The sequence below is a fragment of the Nicotiana attenuata genome, unplaced genomic scaffold (assembly GCF_001879085.1).
Source record: "Nicotiana attenuata strain UT unplaced genomic scaffold, NIATTr2, whole genome shotgun sequence".
Lineage (NCBI taxonomy): Eukaryota > Viridiplantae > Streptophyta > Magnoliopsida > Solanales > Solanaceae > Nicotiana > Nicotiana attenuata.
The window spans coordinates 140,925-160,424 of NW_017671120.1; the positions used below are offsets into that span (position 1 = coordinate 140,925).

Genomic DNA, 19,500 nt, shown 5'->3' on the forward strand with positions numbered 1-19,500 from the left:
TATATATATATATATATATATATATATATATATATATATATATATATATATATATATATATATATATATATATATATATATATTGCCGGTTAATATTTGCGGGTAAATGAGCAGTATAGTTTTCCCATTCTCTTTTGTCCGGAGAAGCACGAAGGCACAAATTGCTTTTTGTTATAAAATAAAGACGGTAAAGTAAAGATAAGTATAGAGAGAAATTGATATATTATTCGAATTCAAACTGACGTACATAATGAACTGAAATCTCTTCTATTTATAGAAGAAAGGAAGCTGCTGTGTAAACTGCTATTGCAAGCTGATGTGTGAGCTGCTACTACAAGCTGCTGTATAAGTTGCTATTATACCAGATATGGATAATCTTCTACTAGGGGCAATGATTATCCATAACGGAGTACTGAAAGGATAAGCTCATTGTATCCGGTATGGACAATCTTCTACCGGGGGTAATGTTTATCCATAACGGAGTATCGAAAGGACAAGCTTATTATACCCGGTATGGATAATCTTCCACCGAAAGTAATGTTTATCCATAACCGAGTACCGAAGTGATAAGCTTCTTCAGGAGGCTTATTTCCAATAGAGCACTAAAAAGATAAACATATTTACGGCGGAGTCCCATATGGATAAGCTTCTACGGGAAGCTTATTTACAACGGAGTACTAAATGAACATCCATAATATATTTATAACACCCCCCCTTGGATGTTCATTAAAAGATAATGTGCCTCATTAAAACCTTACTAGAAAAAATCCCGTGGGAAAAAATTCTAGTGAAGGAAAAAGAGTACACATATTTAGTAATACGCATTGCAAGGTGCCTCATTAAAAACCTTATAAGGAAAACCATGTGGGAAAAAACCTTAGTAAGGAAAAAAGAGTGCATCGCGTATTTTACTCTCCCTGATGAAAACCTTATTTCAAATATTTGAGTCTATGCATTCTAATCTTGTATATGCATAACCAATACGATCTGCACCACCTTTGTTAGCATTAGCAAGATACATAAGTGCATAGCAATTGCACTGAGATAGAGTATTTCAGGACCAAGGAGTTCCTCATCCTCTTCTGGAGGTTGGAACAGATCCTTATTCACTTCAAGTGATCGAATACCCATTGGTGTACTTAATGTGTGCACTTTGTCCATGTAAAAGCATTTAAAGACCATTTCTGTATAGGCAAATTGATGGATAAAGATCTCGTCTGCTAAATATTTAATTTGCAGACCAAGATAAATTTTTATTTTTCCAAGATCTTTCATCTCAAATTTTTTCTTAAGATATTCAATTGCCTTTGGAGTTCTTCTGGAGTTCCAACAAGATTTATGTCATCAACAGAAACAGCAAGTGTAACAAATTCTAATGACATTTTCTTTATAAAAATACATGGACAAATAACATCATTTATGTAACTTTCTTTCAGCAAATATTCACTGAGGCGATTATATCACATGGCCCCAGATTGATTTACACCGTACAAATATCTTTATAATCTGATCGAGTACATTTCTCGAGACTTTGAACTATATGCATTAGGCATTTTAAATCCTTCAGGGATCTTTATAGAGATTTAATCAAATAAGTCATATAGGTTATGACTCGCATTTAAATGGCATGACATATTCAGGTGTCTGGACTACTAGTCCGATCCTTACAATATTTTACAGTATTGTGCACTATATTGTATCAAATATATCGTCGACGATCATTTTGTATCGGTTCCTAAGCGACATAACTTGTTGAGATCTCATCACTTTTTTTATTTTCAGGTACCTCAGCTTCTTCTGGAGTTTCATGAAATGTTATGTCGTGAGCTCTTCTAGAGCTCATTTCCTCCTCATTATGATCATTTTGATCATTAGCTCCTTGTCATTTTTCAAGGATTGTTACCTTTGGAACCGATTGGTCTACCACGCTTCATGCGTACAGTAAACTCTATCCTTCAAGGACTTTAAATTTTAATAGGAGCATTTGCAATTGAAATATGATATTTGATTTTGGATCAGCAAATGCTTCTGGCATTTGACTTGAATTATCTTCTAAGTGAGGATCATATTAATGATAATTCGATTCATATAGCATATTTTTCAGCTGTTTATTCCATTCCCCAAATGTTAGAAAAACTAACACATATCCCCAATCTTCTTTGGGAAACATATCTTCGTGCATTGTGGTAGAGAAATTAATCATATACCACACATCAAAAGATAGTAAAATATTTGGTTTCTGATCCTAAACCAATTGTGAGGGGAGGACTTATCATATATTGTTGGTCCGATTCATACAAGTGTTGCTATATGCAATTTAGAAAATCTTAGACGAACACATGAAGCTTTGTTCTCATAAACAATAGTTTAGCCATTAATAAGAGGTATTCACTGCTAAACTAGCTTGTATATAAACCAGCATTATCAAGATGAACTGTCTTGATTTCATAATCTGAAAATTATGCTCTTAAGTGAGAAAAGCAATTTCAAATGCCAAACTGCAGGTAGACAATAAACATATATGTAACCATCTTATATATGCATCTATAAGTGGTTCACATGATAGGTGAATGGGCCCATATTCACCTATTATATATTTCAGAATCAGGGGTCTTAGTCCCAACTTTAGCTAGTATAATCAATTTATTATGAGAACAAGCAACACAGGAGAATTCTTGAAGAATCTTCTAGTTCTTAAGTATATGCTTATCTAAATTCTCAAATAGCTCATTTAAAAATGGCAAATGAAAACTTCAAGTTTATCATGGCATGTGCTATCTCTTAGTAAACTTCTGGTTTACTATGACATAAACTTTTGCATTAGTAAACTTCTGATTTACTATGGCTACTTTTGTATTAGTAAACTTCTGGTTTACCGCGATACATGATGTAGTACAAATCGAAGAATAAGGCGGGTAACTTCTCATATACATATTATTTTACCCCCTATGATTGTGGAAACATGAAGATTTTCAATCTTCCAATCATTTATAGTCTCAATATGATAGCCATTTATTTTAGTAAACTTCGGGTATACAACATATGTTTTGACCATAATCATATAATATGAATGACATATTTGTAAATAAGCTCTTCGAGAGCCTTCATTTATTATCCACAATCTAATATTTATCGGACACTACTGGTGTCATGTGTCTTCTAGGCAAACACTTAGCTCTTCAGGAGTTGTTGATACATTTTGTACTATCAAATATTGCTCAGACACTTCTGGTATCATAAGAGAAAATCACAATCAAATAAACAATTGTTTAAGCACAAGAAAACTCCTCTTCATAATATTTTCCTACTTCAGGAGGCAATTTCAATTGTATTACTTCTTCAGGAGCAAATTTAAAATACGAAATATTGAGTATATATTCTCTCAATTATATTACCTCTTCTGGAGGTGAATTGTAATATATTTACATCAAGAGCGCGTTCATATTTACCAGATTTATTAATATTGTCACATTCACTTCAGGGAATGGATTAATATTATCAAAAGTTCTCATCCTTCAGGAAAATCGAACATAATTATCTGAATGCGCATTAATCACATCAAATTGTGATGCCTCAACCTCTTTTAGAATATTTACTACTTCAGGAGCAGATCGAGGCGTACATTTAATATAGAAAATATTTATGTAACTTATCTTAAATTGTAACCATAGAAAGCCTAAATTATCACTTCTTGTGATCATAGGCATATACCACTTCTGGTGGTTAACAAAATATAATTACAATGAGATATACGAAATATAACCACTTCTGGTGGTTGTATATTTCTTGCAAACTCTGCTAGAGTTTTAGTTGATCTAATAATGTTATTCATATTCTTCAAAATGACATAAATAAGATATATTATAGTAAACATCATTATCAAATCATAATTTTTTTTATGTACAACAATTACATAACCATACTATCTATTACAAATAACAAAAATTAAAATATTTATATTTCTACAGATTCACCACCGATGACATGACTTGTTTCTCCATCTGGGAGTGCAAGGTAATCAACTACATCTAAATGCATGAAGTCTAAATTATCTTCAGAAATAAAATTTGCTTCAGCATTTTTCTCAGTCTTCTTTAGGGAGGCTTGATAAAGCTCAACCAGGTGCTTTGGCGTACGACAAGTACGTGACCAATGCCCTTTTCCTCCACATCTATAGCATGCATTTTCTGCATTTGGTGCTTGCACCGCTTCATGCTTTTGTTCCTTCCTTTTCCACTGCTGGTGGCGAGGAGGGTTCTTTGGTGCATTATTATTACCATGATTAAAGTTTCTTCCCCGACCACGGTCATGACCACGACTGGGGCCACGACCTCTTCCGCGCTTAGCTTGGTGGAAGTTCGTCTCATTCACTTCAGGGAATGGACAAGAACCAGTAGGTCGGCTTTCATTGATTTTTTATTAATAGCCCATTATGTTGCTCGTCTACAAGAAGATGTGAGATAAGTTCAGAATACCTTTTGAATCCCATCTCTCGATATTGCTACTGCAGGAGCATATTCGAGGCATGAAAAGTGGTAAAAGTTTTCTGCAACATATCATGATCAGTAATATTATCACCACATAATTTCAATTGGGAAATAATTCTGAATATAGCAGAATTATACTCACTGATAGATTTAAAATCTTGTAGCCTTAGATGAGTCCAATCATAACGTGCCTGTGGAAGAACGACCATCTTCAGGTGGTCATATCTATCTTTCAAATTATTCCACAGTATGACTGGATCTTTAACAGTAAGATATTCCATTTTCCGGCCCTCATCAAGGTGATGGCGTAGGAATATCATTGCTTTGGCACGGTCTTGGTTTGATGCCTGATTTTTATCCTTGATGGTGTCCGCCAGACCTATCGCATCAAGATGAATTTCAGCATCAAGCACCCAAGACATGTAGCTTTTGCTCGATATATCCAGGGCTACAAATTCAAGTTTAGAAAGATTTAACATTATATAGAAAAAGAAAGTTCGTACCTCAGATTATTTCGAAATATTTGCTCGAGATGGCAGAGTCTCGTGCTGATAACGTGTTATAAAATAAAGACTGTAAAGTAAAGACAAGTATAGAAAGAAACTGATATATTATTCGAATTCAAACTGATGTACATAATGAACTGAAATCTCTTCTATTTATAGAAGAAAGGAAGTTGTTGTGTAAGCTGTTACTGCAAGCTGTTGTGTGAGCTGCTACTACAAGCTGTTGTGTAAGCTGCTATTATACCAGATATGGATAATCTTCTACTAGGGGCAATGATTATCCATAACGGAGTACTGAAAGGATAAGCTCATTGTACCCGGTATGGATAATCTTCTACCGAGAGTAATATTTATCCATAACAGAGTATCGAAAGGATAAGCTTGTTTACCCGGTATGGATAATCTTCTACCGGGGGTAATGTTTATCCATAACGGAGTATCAAAAGGATAAGCTTATTATACCCGGTATGGATAATCTTCCACTGAAAGTAATGTTTATCCATAACCGAGTACCGAAGTGATAAGCATCTTCAGGAGGCTTATTTCCAATAGAGTACTAAATAGATAAACATATTTACGGCAGAGTCCCATATGGATTGTTGATACCCAATTTTATCCCTCCTTTCTTCTAATTAATTTTCTTGAGCTCTAATATTACTAATAATATAAGAATAGTTATTTTATCATTTTTAGCACAAAGACCTAATTATTATTATTATTTACTTAATATCATTATTACTAGTATTATTAATGTTATTCTACTACCACTATTATTATTATTACTACTACTACTACTACTACTACTACTATTATTATTATTATTATTATATTTTTATTATTATGTCCAAAATATTTAGACAAGGAAGCCAAGGAAATAAAAGAAGAAAGGATTTCGAATTCCAAAATCAAAGTCCAAAATCTGATCAAAATTGGCCCATTTGCTTGATCCATTCCGCCAACAATAAATGGCCCAAATCAATAATGATAAATCCATAATCTAAGCCCATTTTGTTCTAAAATACCTGAAGCCCAAATGTCCAAAGCTTAGTTCATCAGCCCAACTACTCTCTTTCCTCGCTTAACCAAAACCTAGAAATAAATTAGGTCCCATTTGTTTCTTCCAAGACTTGTCAGCCCCCACCCTTCCTCTCCTTTCCTCTTATGAACAAAATACAATCTTCTTCATCCTTTACATCAGAATATGCTAGATCTTTTTTGTGCATGTGTCATTTCCCTCTATCTCATATTTTGTCTTGATGTTTTCTTTTATCTCTCTTTTTGTGGTGTATCTTCAAGGATCAGACCAAATTTCACCATTTCGGGCATGGCCTGAAGCATCACGTGAAGATGAAGTCCGTCCAAACCTCCAATGTGTGGATTCAAACGGATTTGTTGACCAAGATTTCAAATTCAAAATTTCAAGTTCCCGCTCTTCAGAAACCCTAGCTTTTTATCGCCTATAAATACTTCTCTAAGTCTCAGCCGAAGCCATGCGGGGGGAGAACCATAAAAAATCTCATCTATCTTACTACTCTCTTAACGCTACTGACCATTGTTCTTTTAAAATTCGCTTCATTTTGGTTAAAACCGATTCTATTGTCGATCTTGTCCGCGGAGTAGATCTGAAACCTCAAAAGCCCCGTTCACTGCCCACAAAAAGGTCAGTGATTCTCAAATCCTATTTTTTTTTTTTTTTATTTGAAATATATTTGTTTGTCTGTTTCATTTCCCATATAGAAAGCATGCTTTAAGATTTTCTTTGGCTATAAAATAGCAAAAGATTATGTGATCTGTCCATGTGTTGATCAAATGAAAATTTGACGTCGATTAAATAACACATGAATAGATTAATATGTTAGTTGTTGTTTTCGCAACCTTTGAAGGCGCTCGGCCTTGTTCACCCTTTCAGCTAAGTATCCCGCTTTTTCCTTGAGGGGAGCCGAGATTTGAAATATGTGGGCCTTCGTCGCCTTAAGTCAATCTATCCGAAGAGCCTACCCTATAATAGATTCAACTAAAGCTGCGCTTGGAAGATTTCTTTCTCAATCATGAATCCGAGCTTACTACTTGAATCACGAAAGGCGCTTTTTCTCACCATCTATTCAATTCCAACTTCATTCTCACTTATGGCTTGTGAGTGCATTAAGTAAATTAAACAGATACTAGCTGGTCTGAATTGTGCAGGATCGAGCCCTGGCCTTGGAATCCATCCATTCAAGACTTCCCAGTCCTTTATTATTGTTTTATTATCAATTAGAATAATTCAATTAGAATAATTTATGGTTGGCTTGGTTGGACTAAAAAAATGAAGTATCCAGGCTCCGTTTAGAAAAAACTCAATTGGATTGGTAAGATATCTATGATTGCTATTCATATTTTTTCTTTGTATTTCTTGTGCCGTCTACTTTAAATACCATGATTTGCTATTTCTTCTTCAAAATTATAAGTCTAGAATATCACTTCTTTATCCAGCACATATAAGGTTATTCTCTGAGTTAATACAATGTCTATTTAGAACATGGGTTAGAGTTACTGTTCATTCGGTCTAAATATTTCAAAAGGCAGGAAATTATTTATCTATGTTGGAATTGTTATTGTTAACAGGAAGTTTTCAAAGATTAACCTTTTAACAAAAATCATGTGTTGTAATAACTAGAATAATAGTTTGGAGTTCGTTAGTCCAGATAATATTGTTTAATAGATTTACTGCTCTAAAATGAAGATTGAAAGGGATGAGTATATGATCTAAAGATTGTTCCTTTACAAGATAAGGTCCACAATTTTACCCTGTTTTATCATTAGGACTTTAAAGATATGACTCTAGATCTAAACTATTTTAATTCCATGTCAGTAAGATGTGCTCACCGTTAGATATTAATGTTACTATCCCATTCTGTTGTTTGGAATGTATGGAGATAATTTTAGAAGGCGTGCTGATAGGAATAATAACAATATTGAATCGAGTCTTAACTCTCAGCTCAAAGAAAATGATATGAACTCGCGTTCTAACATGTTGGGCCCGAATATCTTTAAGCATTCCTTTTGTGGTATACAAATATGAATAAAACGAGTCTAAAGTGCGCTCTTACTGTCCATATAGCTAATCCAATGCTAGTAAAAGTTACATGAATTTTGTTAGTCTTACATTCTATTCTTTGGTCTAGATTATGTGAATAATATTTTATGTGTTAGGAGTTTATTTTTAGTATTACTGTAATGGCACAAGTCTACATTAATGAAATGGATCTCTTAAAGTATTTAGAGTTCTAGTCAAAGATATGTATTCATGTGTAATTACTGAGAAATTATTTGGTTATTTTGCCTAATTACTTCTATGTGAACTTCTCTTTGTACATTGATATGCCTAACATGAGTTGCATTCCTAATCTTTTACTTCTCTTTTCTTTTGCATGTCATACACGGAGCAACAAAAAGTCTTTAGCGAGACTCAATGCCGTTGCCGAAGCTGAGCCATCACCATTTTCTCCTCGTTCCTTTGAATAGTGAAACCTTATCAGATTTGTGCTCCTGAATAATTGGATAGAAGGCTATTCATTATGTTACTTTAATTCTTGTTTATTAATTGGCTAATATTTTCATCTTATATTGGTTATGACTGCTTGTTTATAACACTCAAGACTTAAAAACCATTTAGAGTTTTACCACATATAGAATATGGGGTTAGAAGAGAACTCCTAAAATCAGTAATTAGTTTGATCGCAATTTTCAGAAGTTCGTAACCTTTTAAAATCAGAAGTTATCTTTGGCTAGCCTTGTCGCAAAGTTTAAACTGTTATTAAGAAGAATTATTTTTCTGGTGTGAGTGAACTCAAAACTGATTTTGTCTTCCTAAGTTTGAGGCTAGGAACATTTTTGTATTTGGAGTTAAAACCCGTTTTATTTTCTCTAAGGTGAATGACAACATTTTCCTTCAAACATTTTATCAATCCATCTTTACAATCAAGGATTAGCTACTATTATACACTTTGTGTGTCGTTTTCTTCAATTACCATTTTGATAAAAAATAAGTCTTAAATTTAATTAATCTAAGTTTAGCTGGTAATCGTTGTTAACGGATCTTTAAGAGTGCTTAACACCTTCTCTTTAGGATAATTAGAACCCTTACCTAGAATTTCTAAGGTTAAGCAGACCGTAAAAACAGAGTTAACCTTAACCATTATTTAGTAAATAGGTGTCCTAATTCACCTTTAAAATAATTAGGTGGCGACTCTCTTTACTTAATTAAACCCTCAGAATTACCAATATGTTATACTCTAGTTTAACCCGTGTTAAAATGGGGTATAACAGCTTGGCGACTCTGTTGGGGATTCTAGGTTCTAAACCATAACAAACTTAGGTTAATAAAAATTGGTTTGTGTGTTTGTAATTGTTTATGATGCTTATTTGAATTGCCTTTATGTGATAAACTATCTTATATGAATTATTTATTCTTATTGCTTTATTTAAATTGTCATTCTGTTTCACTTCCTCCACTTCTGGAAAATTCACACAAAGCACACACCTAGTGGTTACGTGGTTTGCGGCCGTGCACTTTTCAAAAAAAAGAAAAAACCTTTTAGGGGAAAGTTCGTGGGTAAGTCGATCAGCGGTGCAATCGACAGTCACGGGCTTTCCACTCTCAAGGTGTCCGCTTAGGAGAAGACCAGTATAGAACAACCCACTCTTAGTCGACCTAGGATAGAGCTAAACCAAAACCTTCTTTAAGAGCATGCATCATTTTAACCTTAGGTGATTTAATACCCGAGGTGTGTTAAATCCATTAGTTAACCTTACCTAAATGTCCAAGTGGGTTTTCAACTCCAAGTGACACCTTATCATGTATATGTGCATTATTTGAAGGGTGAACATGCTGATCACGCCCAACTATGCCTTATAAAAAGGACAATGCGGACGTTACAAATATAACCCGAGTATTACGCCCAGGGTCGAATCTACAGAGAGTTAACCTATCAATCACTATCTTTAGACCCACTAAACTGTTCAGAACCAGTTTCCCAGATGTTTGAATCACAGTTGAAGGTCGCTTTACTAACTACGATTGCAAGTAAATTAAACGGCTGTAAATTAAAATGCTAAGGTTGTAAACAATGATGAGAATAAGCTAAGGCAATGATTTCCCCTATTGAAAGAATCCCTTCTGTTTATGCTCATACAAATTTACCAACACATCTCTATCAATCATGAACGCTCATCTTACCGTAAATCTCTACCGAGTAATCACAGTAATATACTAATTGCACTCTCCCGAGATACACTAGCTTACTTTATTTCGCACAATTCACTTTAGATTACACCCAAGGCTCCGTTATCCCTAATTTCGCCTTTAAACCCGCAATTATAGATTCCTCTTATACTTTGGGAGTGGTGTTGTTCAACAATAACCTAAGTATGCACTCTTTTCCAAGTTATGCACACTAAATAGGTACAGCTAATTGAGGATCCTGTCAATTAACTACAACAAGCACAAAGTTGAACAAATAGAAATTGAAACTAGCAATTGGTATTCACATAAACAAGATGTTCATCCCCCAATAGGTTCCATCAAAGCCTTAGACAAAGGATTTAGCTACTCATGGCTATGGGAAAACAAACTAAGATAGAATCCATCATAACTAGCAATAAAAATCAAAGAAAAGAAGAAAGATGTTTTGGGTGATCTCTCACAATTGTTTTTCCTTGCCAAGATACTCTAAAATTCAATACATGCCTCTCTTGGGCGAAGTCTTGTATTTAAAATAGGGTTTAGGTCTAAAAATCCCGTGTTTTACACTTTAGTCCCTGAAGTTTTCTGCTTCTGCCGCGGTTCTGCCGCGGTCGCGGTCAAACCGCGGCCAAATGCCTTCTCTGAATCTCAATTTATCCGCAGCTCTCTTCCACCGCGGTCGCGGTGGAACCGCGGTCAACCCAGTTCTCTGAATCTTCAGGCCTGTTTTGCGTGGTTTACTTGGGGAATTTCACAATTGGCCTCTTTTTCTTCATTTTTGACTCCAAAAGTACTCCCTAGCCTTCCCTGGTCATATATCACCTGCAAATCATGAAAAGCACTAATAAGAGCATTTTTTTATCACTTTTATCATCAAAACTATACAAGAAGGTGGTTATTTAAGGCGTGATTATAGTTAAATTCACCTATTATCACATGCCAATTATGTGGATCATTTGTTTTAAATTAATTAAATCCTCGTTAAAGGAGCATGACTATCTTCTTTATAATATGTGTGAAGTTTTCAAATGACATAATCTTGCGGAACAATGAGAAGTTTACACATGACAAATATCTTTTATTGTATTTTCTTTTGATTTTCTTTACGTAAAAATAAATAAAATGGCTTAAGCGATTCATGCACTTCTTTTGCTTTTGAAAAATAGAATTACTTACTTACTTAATTATAATATTTTATTATACTTTCTTTTGTTCTTTTGATGAAAATACACTCTTTTTTTTCAAAAAAAAAAAAGATGTTTAAGCACTTATCTATTTATTTTCTTTTCAAAGAAAATAGAATTATTAATTTATAGAAATGGAATGATACATAATGGCATATTTATCTTCCAAATAACACGTTAGGCCTACCTCTGGCACAAAGAGGCCCCCGCGTATCAGGATGCGCTATTATTTGCTCCTTGGAATGTGTCACATGTTTTGCTTGTCTATTTGCTTACTTGCTATGTTCCTTATTCGACTTTATTATTTTAACTAACACTATCTCTAGTTTTCAAAAAAAAAAAAAGAAGTATTAACTATCCAACTTGCTTACACTTTTATTTAAATATATACTTTTATTTGTTCATATGTTTTTTTCTTTTGCTTATTTTTATATCATCTTCCTAAATTAATAATAATAATCACCAATCATTCCGCGCTTACCGCTCTTTAACGACTCTAGAGCACCGTTTAGATATTTACTTAAGCCCAAGTTTCGCTTAGGTCCACTCAAATTCTTAAAGTCTAATTAACATATCTTTTTAGTCTCTAGGCACGATCTTTTATTTTTATAAGGCATGACGTTTTGCCTACAAACTTTTCTAACAAGCTCGATTCGTCATGATATCCCTCGATATTCGTGCATTCAACTAGCCTCAAGGATTTTCTTTAACCAACAAGGTGTATAGTATGATTTTATTAAATTGGCATAATCTTTCATAAATAGGCAATATATTTTTTCCATCTAATTTTTCGAGTTAAGGTTATTCGCGTTCTTTTCTTAAAATATAGTTACATATTTTTCAAATATTGCCACTTGTGCCTCACACAATCTTCATACATTTGATTCTTCTCGTAGCTCTATATTTCATAAAATCTACTTACCATTCTACCTATTTCAACCTTCGTGCCAATTCTCATTTACAAATTGGTAGATGTCCAAACTTGTGCAATCTACTGAGCAATAGAGTGCCACTATTTTGGTCAATTCGCATCGTCAAATTATTCTAACATTTTTAACTATGCAATTCAAGTGTCTGTATCGTCTTATTTCGGGTCGTCGAGATTAATCTTCACGCACCCGTTAATTCTAATTCTTGGCATGTGAGTCGAGGTACTATCCTATAAATCTCAAAACGGTTGATACCGTATTCCGGGCCTCGACAAATTTATGATTTGCCAATGCTAAAAAATAAAAATATAATAATAATAGAATCATTTCATGTCCAATTGACTCTTATATCCTAATTAAGTATCTTGATTATGAGTCTGTGTTAGGAGTTTATTTTTAGTATTACCTTAATGGCACAAGTCTACATTAATGAAATGGATCTCTTAAACTATTTAGAGTTCTAGTTATGGATCTCTTAAAGTATTTAGAGTTCTAGTCAAAGATATGTATTCATGTGTAATTACTGAGAAATTATTTGGTTATTTTGCCTAATTACTTCTATGTGAACTTCTCTTTGTACATTGATATGCCTAACATGAGTTGCATTCCTAATCTTTTACTTCTCTTTTCTTTTGCATGTCATACACGGAGCAACAAAAAGTCTTTAGCGAGACTCAATGCCGTTGCCGAAGCTGAGCCATCACCATTTTCTCCTCGTTCCTTTGAATAGTGAAACCTTATCAGATTTGTGCTCCTGAATAATTGGATAGAAGGCTATTCATTATGTTACTTTAATTCTTGTTTATTAATTGGCTAATATTTTCATCTTATATTGGTTATGACTGCTTGTTTATAACACTCAAGACTTAAAAACCATTTAGAGTTTTACCACATATAGAATATGGGGTTAGAAGAGAACTCCTAAAATCAGTAATTAGTTTGATCGCAATTTTCAGAAGTTCGTAACCTTTTAAAATCAGAAGTTATCTTTGGCTAGCCTTGTCGCAAAGTTTAAACTGTTATTAAGAAGAATTATTTTTCTGGTGTGAGTGAACTCAAAACTGATTTTGTCTTCCTAAGTTTGAGGCTAGGAACATTTTTGTATTTGGAGTTAAAACCCGTTTTATTTTCTCTAAGGTGAATGACAACATTTTCCTTCAAACATTTTATCAATCCATCTTTACAATCAAGGATTAGCTACTATTATACACTTTGTGTGTCGTTTTCTTCAATTACCATTTTGATAAAAAATAAGTCTTAAATTTAATTAATCTAAGTTTAGCTGGTAATCGTTGTTAACGGATCTTTAAGAGTGCTTAACACCTTCTCTTTAGGATAATTAGAACCCTTACCTAGAATTTCTAAGGTTAAGCAGACCGTAAAAACAGAGTTAACCTTAACCATTATTTAGTAAATAGGTGTCCTAATTCACCTTTAAAATAATTAGGTGGCGACTCTCTTTACTTAATTAAACCCTCAGAATTACCAATATGTTATACTCTAGTTTAACCCGTGTTAAAATGGAATATAAACTTATTTACAACGGAGTACTAAATGAACATTCATAATATATTTATAACACTTTTCTCTTCTCGTGAGTTCTGGAAATACTTTCTTTGTTTCTATTCCTAGTTGTTTTAGGTAAGGTACATGTGTTCCAATCATGTCAAAATTGAATTAGTACGTAACAAGCTAAACTTACAGTTATCATTCTTACTCTCACTACTAATTAAATAATTAATTAACTAATTGCATAGCAAAAGTAGAAATTGACAAGTCCGAAATCCAGGTAAATAGATGGGCCTCAGTCTCAAAACTGAGATGGGCCAAAAGCCCAAAAAGAGGAATTCTGTCTGGAAACTGATAAAACAACTCTACGAATTGGGGCATTCCGAGAATTGAACTCGGGACCTCTCGCACCCTAAGCGAGAATCATACCACTAGACCAAATGCCCATCTTGATTTCTTACCTTTTTATTTTTTTTTATTTAAAGGTCGATCTCTTGGAATAAACATCACTCCCTAAAAGGTTAATTGAAACTTGAAAGGGATTCAGAAACTACTGCTTATTTCCAAGTTCGAATGAGATCTTCCATTTCATTTCGTTTTAAGAAGGGATATGTTAGGTATTGGGCTATTTTTTTATCTCGTTGGCCCTATGGGATTCAGAAACTATTATTTTTTGGTGTTACTATTGATTTTTTGATCTCTTTGGCCCCATGGATAAAACATCAAATTTAATAAGTGTTGCCCCTTGCTTGTCCCCATTGGTAACTCTTTTGACTTTTGATGTCATTGGTTTGGCCACAGGGTAAGGGAGGTCAAAAAAAATCAAGAACATGCATTTTCAAGGACATTGGGTGTAATTTCCTGTTTCAAGCATTCTCCTTTGTGGTGGAAGCGTACCCTTCTTTTGGGCTACCATTGTGTTTCTATCCAGAGATTTTTACATTCCTATGCCACATAGGAAACCTTATTACCCTCAATGTTTAAGGTTTGACTTAATTACACTTAGTATACCAAATTACCAATTCTATACCATAATTAATTAAGGGTATAATTAATTGTACATTTTTTACTCCTTAATTAAAGGAATCTGCACGTTTCTCTCTCCTAACCCATCAGTCCCACCCACGTTTTACCCATACCCACGTTCTTTTTACCATTTTCCATCTTCTGAAATCAAATTCTCCCTCTAAATTCACAGAAAATTGAAGAAACCCTTCAACAAAATTGGTTCCCCATTTTACTCCAGTTGAAGTTCATCAATGAAGAACAACAAAGTTCATCAAAATTGAAGTCAAATCTTCAAAGTTCATATACACATTTACCTTCAGCTTCAAATTTTCTCAATGAAGAAGAGCAAACCTTCAAAGAGACAAGAGAGCAGTAATTCCACCATTGACAGCCATTAAAAAGCTTTTGAATTTCAAATTTTGGATTTTTCAAAAATCATTATTTATTTTGATTGGGTGTTGTTGAAAATAATTGGAAATATGTTTGGAGTTTATATCTCAATTTTGAGGGGTTTTGGTGAAGATTAGACTTGGTTTTCTGCAATATGTCTTCTTCTTCTTCTTCATCGAGTTTCAATCTGAATTTCAGTCAAAACCAAGTCTAATCTTCACCAAAGCCCCTCAAAATTGAGATATAAACTCCAAACCATATTCCCGATTATTTTCAACAACACCCAATCCAAACAAATAATGATTTTTGAAAACTCAAATTTGAATTCAAAGCTTTCAAGCTTTTTAATGGCTATCAATAGTGAAAAATATCTAGAAGAATATTTACTTCCATAATTGTAGCGCGCCTAAATAGGAATATCTGGAAGAATATGATTTGATCTGATTTACGCCAAATCTTTTTAGAATATTCTGTTCCTCAATTTTAGCTCGACAAATTAGGAAGATTCAGCAACTATTAATTAGTATTTAGTGATTGGTATAATAACTGTAGAAAAAATGTGAACCGGACGGGTAAATTAGAAACTATGCACATTTTTAATAATAAGGTTTCATATATGGTATAGGAAAGAAAAAATCTCTTCTGTCCACTCTTCTAACTAACAACAAACCTTGTCCAATAACACCCTATTTTAGGCCCAAAATCACTGTCACTTTATACATGCTTCTTAGAAAAATAATAGGATACATTTTGGCAAAAGTACACCAACATTGTAGCATATCATATCTTCTGGTTCTGACGGTAGCAAACTTGTAGCTGAAAATTTACATTTATCTTTAAAATTGACTAGTATTTTGACTTTAATGAGGAAACGAGTACTCTCAATTAGAGATAGAACAACAACAATAACAACAGTTGCGCCTCAGTTAAAATAGAAGAAGAAAAAGTTGAGTCATTTATGTTACCCCGACTAAATAAAACAATATTGTCACACATAACGTCGAGAAAAGTTAACTTGGTTTAAGTAGGCGTCAGGACATAAAAATTAGAATTTTTGAAAAATTCAGCATTATCAGTGTATGTGTTGCGGCCAAACGCACTCACGCAAGTGCACGTGATCGTCAAGTAATAAAGTAGTGAGTAGAGTATCGTTCCCACAATGACTTGTGATTAACTATTAACTAAATTAGACTATCCTATTTATCTATACAAGGATTAAACCTAGAAGTATTTGATTCTATACGAATTAAATAAAGAAATATAAATAATAAATTTTAAACAGAGGAAGAGCAGATTTTTATGATATCAATGTAATGAAAACGATCTAGGGTTATTGGGCTATCTAACATTCCTATTGTATTCTTCAATTGAATTGACTAACTAATTTATCTAGTTTATTGGTTGACAGGGTTAATATTGCTCATAAGAATCTGTCGAGTTCTTACTCGCCTATTCAAGCTAACCTAACGCCTATATGTCTACGGAGTTATAATCAACAAGAACGCATTTATAATTCCTGTATTTCAACCAAGCAAGGCAATTAGGTATATGTCTATCCTAATTGCGAATCCGTTCCCCGATGCCCAGGTTCAAGAACTTGCTCTACTCAATCCTATATGCAATCTAGAATTCCCACTTTCGAGTTCAACTCTAGATTCGTAGATAGTATTCAATTGGTGATCAAGCAATCAAATAATTAAGTGCATGATTGAATAAATAAACCAATATTATAAACTAAGAAATCAAAATCAATATCCGAATAACAATAGTCATGAAAGAACCACAACCCTAGAACGTGAAGTTTAGCTCCACATAGACATGGTAGCAAAACAACAAATCATACAAACAAACATAAAAAGACTAAGTTGGTGGAAGAAAAGATGAAACCCGGCCTCCACGGCGGCTCTGTGCTTGTGTTTTCCTCTCAAAACGTCCTCCTCTGCCTCCTTAGTTCTAAATTATGTCAAAAGTGTGTCTCCCCCTTCAAAGTGGTGTTTTAGGATGTATTTATATGACCTAGGGTTGATGAGGGGCGGAGTTCTTCAATCCAACTTCGGATGGGAGAGCTAGAATTTGTGTCTGCCTTCGCGTCTAGACGCGGACTTTGACGCGGATCCAGCTTTTGAGATTCTTCCATTTCGCAAAGCGCTCCGTGCCTTTGCTTCGCTTCGCTGTTTTGTGCCTTAACTTTTCTCCTTTTTCGCGTCCGGCTTCGTGCCACGCTCGAGAATAGACGAGCTCCCACTCCTTTAATTTCTTCTTTTTGTGTCGAATTATCATCTTTTGATCATTTAGCATCCAAACTCGTTCCTACACATAAGAAACACATGAGTATATTTCACTTCGAAAATCATGTAATCTTCCGCGACACACACAAAAATTAATATGCAAATATACTAAAAAATATGCACTTTTCATCATTTATCACCAAACATCAGTATGCATCCCACATTCACTTTAAAAAAAACACCTCGTTTCCAATCCTACCTTTATTTGATTTTAAGTGGTCAACTGATCATTTCACGTCGGCTCTTTTCTTGTCTTTTTTGCCAAACGCACGTAGAGCAAGTCTTAAGGTTACTAAGGCGAATTCAGAATTTTAATTTAGTGAGTTTTGTTTTTTATGAGTTTATTATTGAACTTATTATATTGTTAATATTATAGGTTCAAATCTAATATTTATCAATATTTTAGTAAGTTTTTATATATATAAATCCGTACCCTATATCAAAAGTTATAAATTCAATTAAATTCGTAACTAATAGGCTACACCCTTATGAACTAAAAATAGCATTAATTGAAGGCTTTATACGTGCCATTGAAATCGCATGCACCGAAAGACATCAGCAGTGAGTAAGAAAGAGGAACTTTATAAAAGTACCAAAAGGGAACCAGCATCTTTGCGATTTAACTTCAATCTTTTGTCTCATTTCTACAATTTCTTTTAAAAAAATTATGTGGTGTCCATGTTCCCCCATAAATAAAGTAACAACATTCCTCAAAAGTTAAACAAAAGAACTAGGTCATGTTACGATCAGGTATTCTTCCCCTTTTTGACCATTAAAAATCGAGGACCGTATCTAGGAGAAGAAAATTGGTTATTAGTTTTTGGTATATAAATGCAACGTAAGTAGCCAAAACAGACACTTATAACAATGGCCATTTACGCAACAATTGATAAAGTTGAAATTTCAACTTTAAATCACTTTTATATAGTAAATGCATTTTTTTTTTGGTTTATCTGGTTTTTAAGCCTGTATAGGTCAAAATCTGACCATAGTGGTTGACCGAGCGAGGACCTCGCCTGGGTGACGAAATAACGAGAAGCACCACGATCAATTTCGATCCAAGCGTCGATAACGTATGATAAGAACGGTACCCGAATAACGACTGAAGAGACCGTCGTATGAAGGCACATCGGTCAGAGAACACAACAAAGATCCTGGAACTATATATAGAAGGAAATTCATCGAAAAAGGGGGACTTCTCCTCTCTACTCTGGCTCTGAAAATTTCTTCTTGTAAAAGATGTAAATCGATTTTTCTCTCTATTTCATCTGAGATGAAATATTAACATCAATAAACAATGATTGCTCTTATATTTCTTTCATCTTCTTGCAATATATTTTCCGATTTGAAGTTGGTTACACTTAACTAAGATTTATTCCATCTTTATCATTAATTGATTTAATCAAAAAGGTTTCAATATCTTTTGGTCAAACAATTTGGCGCCGTCTATGGGGATTTCTTAGCCAAGTCCTTCAGATCCAAAATCGATGAAACATAATCATCCACCAGAAAGAGTGGTAAGTAAACCTCACATGCTAATCTAAAGCACGATGCTACATAGAAGCAGAAGTTACAGCCAATGTCCACGCAAAGCTTGCAAGAGAATACCCTACAGCCAATATATGCATAAAGCGAACATTAGCGTGATGGCAACGTTCGATACCCTCCTGCACCACACTCTCCAATACTGACAAAATTAAGCAAATTGGGACTCACCCATGAAACACACAAATTAAGCATAACCGGGACTCCCCCAGAGGTCACCCAAAGACTCTCATACGAACGACTCAAGTTGAGACTGACTTCGTCCAGAACAATATTACGTAAACTCATTTGAGTCAAAGACGAATCTGCTTAAAACAATAAGTCACCAGTCAATTCCGCCCCAAGCAGGCGAATCGAATGAGACTCTATCCGGACTCACGACGGAGTCCGACTCAGTCCGGCCAAAATTGGTTTCCCTGAAAAAAATCAG

The 19,500-nt window shown here is 34.1% G+C and overlaps 1 non-coding gene across 1 annotated transcript; it reads right to left on the reverse strand.

Moving 5' to 3' along the window:
- Window positions 1-14,213: 14,213 nt before the first annotated feature.
- On the reverse strand, window positions 14,214-14,285 carry TRNAP-AGG. The gene has a single exon. It is a non-coding gene; the product is annotated as a tRNA-Pro (tRNA).
- Window positions 14,286-19,500: the final 5,215 nt, after the last annotated feature.